Source organism: Tupaia chinensis, unplaced genomic scaffold, assembly GCF_000334495.1.
Source record: "Tupaia chinensis unplaced genomic scaffold, TupChi_1.0 Scaffold000228_1, whole genome shotgun sequence".
NCBI lineage: Eukaryota > Metazoa > Chordata > Mammalia > Scandentia > Tupaiidae > Tupaia > Tupaia belangeri.
The window spans coordinates 1,118,973-1,126,610 of NW_006159703.1; positions in this window are offsets into that span (position 1 = coordinate 1,118,973).

Genomic DNA, 7,638 nt, shown 5'->3' on the forward strand with positions numbered 1-7,638 from the left:
GATGTGCTAGTGCTTTTCTGACTGAGCATTCTCCTGTCCTTTGGGTAGATACCCAGGAGTGGATTATATGGTGGTTCTATTTGAAGGTCTTTGAGGAACCTCCATATTGTTCTCCACAGTGGCTGGACCAATTTACATTCCCACCAACAGTGTAGGAATGTTGCCCTTTCACCTCATTCCCTCCAGCACTTACCATTTTTTTTTAATCTTCACCATTATGACTAGGGTTAGGTGGTATCTTATTGTGGTTTTGATCTGCATCTCCTTTATGATGAGGGATACTGAGCATTTTTTCATATGCTTTTGTGCTGTTCATATGTCTTCCTTAGAGAGTTGTTTATTCAGTTCATTTCCCATCTTTTAAATGGGTTGATCTTTTTTTCCCAGGTAAGCTGTTTGAATTCCCTATGTATTCGGGTTATCAGTCCCTTATCAGAGGCACAGTTAACAAAATTCTCTCCCATTCCGAAGGTTGTTGATTCACACTAATTATGGTTTCCTTTGCTGTGTAGAAACTTCTTAATCTGATGTAATCCCATTTGTCTATTTTAGAGATTATAGCCTGTGCTTTGGGGGTCTTACTTAAGAAGGTTTTGCCTACCTCAATGTTTCCAAGAGTTTCCCCAGGGTTTTCCACCAGTAGTTTTATAGTTTGTGGTCTTAGGTTTAGATCTTGACCCACTTTGAGTTGATTTTTGTTAATGGTGACAGATAGAAGTTCAGATTCATCTTTGTGCAGGTGGATTCCCAGTTTTCCAGCACCATTGGCTAAAGAGGTTTTCCTTTTCCCACTGGATTGACTAGCACCCTTTGTCAAAGATGATTTGGCTGTATGTTCTGGAGTTTATTTCTGGGATGTATCTCTGTTTCATTGGTCCTCATGTCTGTTTTTGTCCCAATACCATGCTGTTTTGATTATCACAGCTTTGTAATATATTTTGGGGTCAGGAAGTAAGATGCCCCCTACTCCACTCTTCTTGTGCAGAATGGCTTTGGCAATATGGAGTCTTTTACAATTCCAGACAAATTCTGATTGTCTTTTCTAGATCTGTGAAGAATATCTCTTGTAATTTTATAGAGATTGCATTAAGTATGTAGATTAATTTGGGTAGGATTGCCATTTTGATTATATTAATTCTGCCAATTCAGGAACATGGGATGTCTTTCCACACTTTTTTTGTGTCCTCTTTGATTTCCTTTTTAAGGTTTTCATAGTTTTTTGTTTGTTTGTTTGTTTGTTTTGTTTTGTTTTTAATAGAGGCCTTTGACTTCCTTGGTTAGTTTTATTCCTAAGTATACTATATTTCTTGTGGCTATGGTAATTGCAACTACTTTCTTCAGTTCTGTCTCTGCCTGCTTGTTGTTTGTATATAGAAATGCTATAGATATTTGTAAGTTAATTTAGTATCCTGCCACTTTACTGTATGCGTTTGTTACTTCGAGGAGTTTTTTCATGGATACTATTGGACCTTCTATGTAAACAATTATGGCATCTGCAAACAGAGATCATTTCAGTTCTTCTTTCATGATTGGAATGCCTTTTATTTCCTTCTCTTGTCTGACCACATTGGCTAGGACTTCCAGTACTATATTGAATAGGAGCAGAGAAAGTGGGAAGTCTTGTCTTGTACCCATTTTTAGTCGAAAAGCTTTCAGCTTTTCCCCATTCAGTATGTTAGCTATAGGTTTTTCATAGATGGATTTTATTATGCTGAGCAATGATCCTTCTATGCCGATTTTACTGAGCATCTTAATCATGAAAGGATGTTGTATTTTGTCTAATGCTTTTTCCGCACCAATTGAAATGATCATATGGTTTTTATTTCTCTTTCTGTTAATATGGTGTATTACATTTATAGTTTTGTGTATGTTGAACCATTCTTGCATCCCTGGAATAAATCCCACATGGTCATGATGAATAATCTTTTTTATATGCTGTTAAATACAGTTAGCAAGTACCTTGTTGAGAATTTTTGCATCTATATTCATCAGAGATATAGGTCTGTAGTTTTTCTTTTTTGTCGTATCCTTATCCGTTTTGGTAATGAGGGTAATGGAGGCTTCATAGAATGAGCTTGGAAGGATTCCTTCCTTTTAGATCTCTAGAAACAGTGTGAGTAGGATGGGGGTTATTTCTTTAAAGTTTTGTAAAATTCAACAGTGAAGTCATTGGGACTTGGACTTTTCTTTGCTGTGAGGTTATTTATTACTGATTCAATATCATTGTTTGTTATAGATCTATTCAGGCTTTCAATGTTCTCTTGAGTCAATGTTGGTAGATTATACATCCACAGGAATTTGTCCATATCATTCAGGTTTTGTTGTTTGTTGGCATATAGCCACTCATAGTATCCTCTAATGATGTTTTGTATTTCTGTTATGTCGGTTGTAATGTTGCCTGATTGCCAGTTTGATGTATCTGATTTCTTTTTCTGTTCTTCTTAATTTGTCTAGCTAATGTGTGTCAATCTTGTTTATCTTTCTGAAGAATCAACTTTTGCTTTCATTTATTTTCTCTATAATTCACTTATTTTCTATTTATTTCTGTTAGAATCTTTATTATTTCTTTTCTCCTCACATTTTTTGAATTTTTTGTTGCTGTTTTTCCAATGCCCTGAGGCATGATGTTAGGTTGTCCTTTTGCCACCTTTCCATCTTTTTCTTGCGTGCATTAATTGCTATGAACTTGCCTCTTACGACTGCTTTTGCCATGTCTCATACTTTATGGAAACTAGTGTACTCATTATCATGTTTCCATGAATCTTTTGATTTCAGTCTTAATCTTTTCGGTAGTCATGAAGTCATTTAGAAGTAGGTTATTTAGTTTTCATGTATTTGTGCATTTTCAAGGGTTTTTCCTGAGATTAATATCAAGCTTAATTCCATTATGGTCAGAAAAGAGATGGATAGAGTTTCTATGCTTTTGAATCTGTAAAGGCTGGTTTTGTGCCCTATCATGTGGTCAGTCTTCGAGAAAGTACCATGTGGGGCTGAGAAAAAGGTATATTTGTGTTTTTTGGGTGGAAAGTTCTATAGATGTCTATCAAGGTCATCTGATTTATGGTATCATTTAGGCCCCGGATCTCTTTGCTTATTTTTTTTTATCTCATTGACCTGTCTAAAGGAGATAATGGGGTGTTGAGATCTCCAACAATTATTGTGTTACAGTCTATCCCTTGTTAATCATTTCCCAGGGGAGATGGCCATACCACAATCCCTTCTCCTCCATTCTCTTTTCAGGATCCTGGGTATGCACGCACATGTGCTCTGCATGAGCTTAAGCCACCAGGTCTGGGACTAGAACCACGGTCAACTACATGGGAGTCCAGGGACATAGCCATTACAACAACTGCTGGTCCTGGGCTTCTGGTTTTTAATCCAGTCCACCAGTCTGTGTCTCTTGATAGGTGAATTTAATCTATTAACATTTAATATTTTCGATATTTCCAGACTTGTCCCTAACATAAGTTGCCATATTCTTGGTTGCTTTTTGTTCTCTTGTTGCTGTCTGTCTCCTTAGTTTTCTTGGTATAGTACTCCTTTCAGAATTTCTTGTAGCGCTGGTCTGGATTTGGTAAATTCTATCAGGTTTTGTTTATCTGAGAATGTTTTGATTTTCTTTTCACATATGAAGGGTAATCTTGCCGTTTAAACTATTCTTGGTTGAAACTGTTTTTCATTTAACACTTTTAATATATTTCCCCATTCTGTCCTTGTTTGCATTGTATTCAATGAGAGATCCGGTGTTAGCCTGATGGAATAGCCTTTGTAGGTGATTTGACATTTCTCTCTCACCAATCTTAGTATCTTGTCTTTGTCTGTCATTTTGGTCAATCTAGCTATAATGTGACATGGAGAGAATTTTCTTGGATTGATTCTACCTGGATTCTTTGTATTTCTTGGGTCTGGATGTTTGAATGCCTCTCTAGACTTGAAAAGTATTCTTCCAGGATTTTGTGGAATAGATTATCCATGTCCTTATTAGATTCTTCACCTTCTGGGATACCAATTATTCTGATATTTGGTCATTTCATGGTATCTAGTATTTCTCATATATGATGCATAGTTTTCTTAGCTGTTTTCTGAGTATTTTTGATAACTTTTCTAGGTTAGAATTTTTGTCTTCTACTTTCAAAATTCAACCTTCTGCATGGTCTAACCTGCTTTTAATACTTTTGAGGGAGGTTTTAATTTCCTGTATTATAGCCTTCATACCTAACAGTTCGGTTTGGTTCTTTTTTATGGTGTCCAATTCTTCTTTCATATCGTGGAAGGATTTCCTCATCTCATGAAGTTCAATGTATTTTTTCTCTTGCATCTCATAGAATTTTGTTACCATAAATATTCTAAATTCTTTCTCTGACATTTCAGTAATATCCTCTAATATTTCCCTATGTGGAGATGAGTTACAGTGTTCCCTTGCTGGAGATATATTACTTGATTCTCTGACCCTTAAGGCTCTTCTCTGAATTTTAGTCATTTGGTAATGTATTGACTTTTGCCTAACTTGTTGCAGAAGATTATGAAACTGATTTCCTGTGTTTCCCTTACTGTGAACTTCTTTACTGTGAAATAATTCGGTGCTATTTTCTCCCTTCTACTGTATTCTCCAGTGTGGAAAAAAACAGTTTTGCAATTGGATTTATGAAGGGGAATGTCACTATTTTTGCAACCACTACAGTGAGGTGCAAAGAATTCTCTAAAACTCATAATGTTCAGGATTTCACTACTATGCACCTAGTAGTCTCTAGGCAGTGGATAAGGGCTGACTGCTCCACTTTTTAAATAGTATTAAGTGTAGGAAATTTTTGGGGGGGGATGAAGAGGTAAGACACTTGTGGGGCACATATAAGGCTCATTATCTGTTGACGAGGATGTGTATGGTGGTCTCAACTGTGCTGGACTGAGGTGTATATCATGCTGGGTAAAGTCTCTTCACAATCTAAATGATGTGTAGTGATTTAATGTATAAATAATAATAATAAATATAAAGAAAAAAGAAAAAAAATATCAATACTGAGATTTAAGCCTCAGACTCATGGACATCAAAGCTATACTCTGTTCATTTAATCACCCTCTCACTTAAAGATTTATATTCTATGTGGGGCCAGCAGGTGGCATGATGGTTAAGTTGCTGGACTGTCACATGACCAACCACAGTTCTAGTTCTGGACCCAGCAGTTTCATATTCAAACCGAGTGCATATCCGTGTGTGCCCAAAATCCCAAAAGGAAAATGGAAGAGAAGAAATTTCAGCACAGCCATTCCTCTTAGGGCTTGATTTCTCACTCTCTGTCTCTCTGGCTCCATCTCTCACCCATTTAGGGTATGGTTATTTGAGCTTGAGTGTCCAGCCATTTCAGTTCAGTGTGGAGCCATCTTGTTTGGCTCTGGGGAGGAGAGAGATGACCTGATAAGCTGTTCCTATCACTAGCCCATGTATCTTTGGCAGGGAGCCTGAGCCTTGGAATAGTAGAACATAAAAAGAGAAGATTTTCTCAGAGCCATTTTCTTTTTTTTCATTTTTTTCCAAAACTTTAAGAGAGAAATAACCTTGACCTGACCAGATCTCCTGGAAGAGGTTGTTTGAGTTTCACACTCTCAGATGCATCTCTTCTTCAACGTTTTATTGTTCTAATGCTCCGTGTGTGATTGGTCTAATAAAAGTCACAGAAGCAGCACAGGAAAAGAAGGGGGATTTTCAAGGGAAAACACAGTAATAAACTCTTGTAAAAGCCACCACTAAATACTCTACTGAGAAGGCATGAGCCATTACCAGGCTCAGAGAGAGCACCAGGTGCCCCCGGGTGACTGATAGTCCCTAACTATCATAGCCATTACTCTTCAGGACAAGTATAGACCCCGAATGCCCGACAGTTCCCAGATATGTAGGTATATATTCTGTCTGTGTGGATGGGCCTATGATTTAGTGCTAACAAACATATCCCTAGAAGAAAATATATGTGCTAATTGGCAAAGATTTAAAATGAGTAAATCATCAATCTCCTCTGCAATAATGGTCACTTTGCCTTCCCTTTTTATAATGTGATTTTTTAAAAAAACATTATTTATTTATTTATTTATTTATTTTAAGACAGGGTCTTGCCACATCGCAGTTCTCCTTCCTCAGCCTCTCTGCGATAAATACAGGCATGTGCCACCATCAAATAGTTGAAGGTTTTCTAGAAATAGTATCAGATGGAACTAATAGAATAACTCAAAATTAGCTTTGATCTGGTTCTGTTCTTACTAATAACAACAGCTAATATTGATTGAGTTCTTAATGTACCAGTTACTGTGCTCAGTCTTCCTGTTTCATTTAAGCTTTACAATTGCCCTATGTGCTTCACATATTATAGTTTAGGAAAGAAACAAAAGGTTGAATAATTTCCCCAAATTAAATAATATCAAGATGGTAAGCAAAGAAGTGATACCAAGAAGTGTGACTCCCACCCCCTCACTCTTAATCTGCTTCTCCAAATAGTCTTATATGAAATGGCTTTACTTGTAGCTAGCCTAAAAAGCTAGACTAAGTTGGCTGGGCCAACTGGAGTTGTCTCTTTTTGCCAATGCCATGATATTAAATTACTTCTGTTAATCTTAACACCACAGCCTGGACAAATGGTTCAAATCACAGCTAAACCATTATCACTTATGTGACCTTGGACAAGTTGCTCAGTCTCTCTTTGCCTCACTACATTCATCTGGGAAAATAGAGATAACAAGAATCTCACTTTTATGGCTACTCTGAGAATGAAAGAAATAAATATCAAGCATTTAGAAGAGTATTGACACAAAGTCACCATTTAATAAGTGTTTGCAATCCCCTTTATTTCTTTTGTGGGAATTTAATCAATTGACAAAACAGTTATAAGTTGGCTTTCTATGTAGGTTAGTTGAAAGAAAGAATGTGACATCTCTACTCTAATGTGCCTGACATTTCTATTTTTCCTGATGACCTTAGACTTGGAGTTTTCAGGAAGAACAATCATTATCTGCACTGTGGTAATTTTACCAAAGTAAATGTCACTTTTGGGGGCTCTTCTAAGTAGCCAGATGTCTTTTCCCAAGTCACAATTACCATGTGCGATTTTTTGGACCTATTCAAAACTGTCAAACTGGTCATAATTTACATTAGTAGGACAATCAATTCTTAATTAAAAGATGGTAGATATTCTGTAAAATTTAACTCTAATTACTATTTTTATTCATGATATTGGAACATATTTTTCTCCCATTCCTCCAGCACTATCAAAAGCTGCATTCATTTTAATCTTATTACAATAGCTATTTGTTTCCTGTTGGCTTCTTAGAAGGTGTCCACAGAAATTATTTAACAATATATCTTCAGGGGAACAGCAGATGGCATAACAGTTATGTCGCAGGATTCCCATGCAGTCAACCAGGGTTTAAATCCTGGACCTGGTGGCTTGAAAACTCACCCCATGTGTGTGTGTGTGCATGTGTGCCTAAGATCCTGAGAGGAGAATGGAGAAGGGACTGAGGCATGGCTATCCCCCTCTGGAGAGGTGATTTCTTGCTTTCTGTGTGTGTGTCTCTCTCTCTCATGTGAGCACACATGCCCTATAGAAAAAATCTCTCTCTCTCTCTCTCTCTCTCTCTCTCTATATATATATA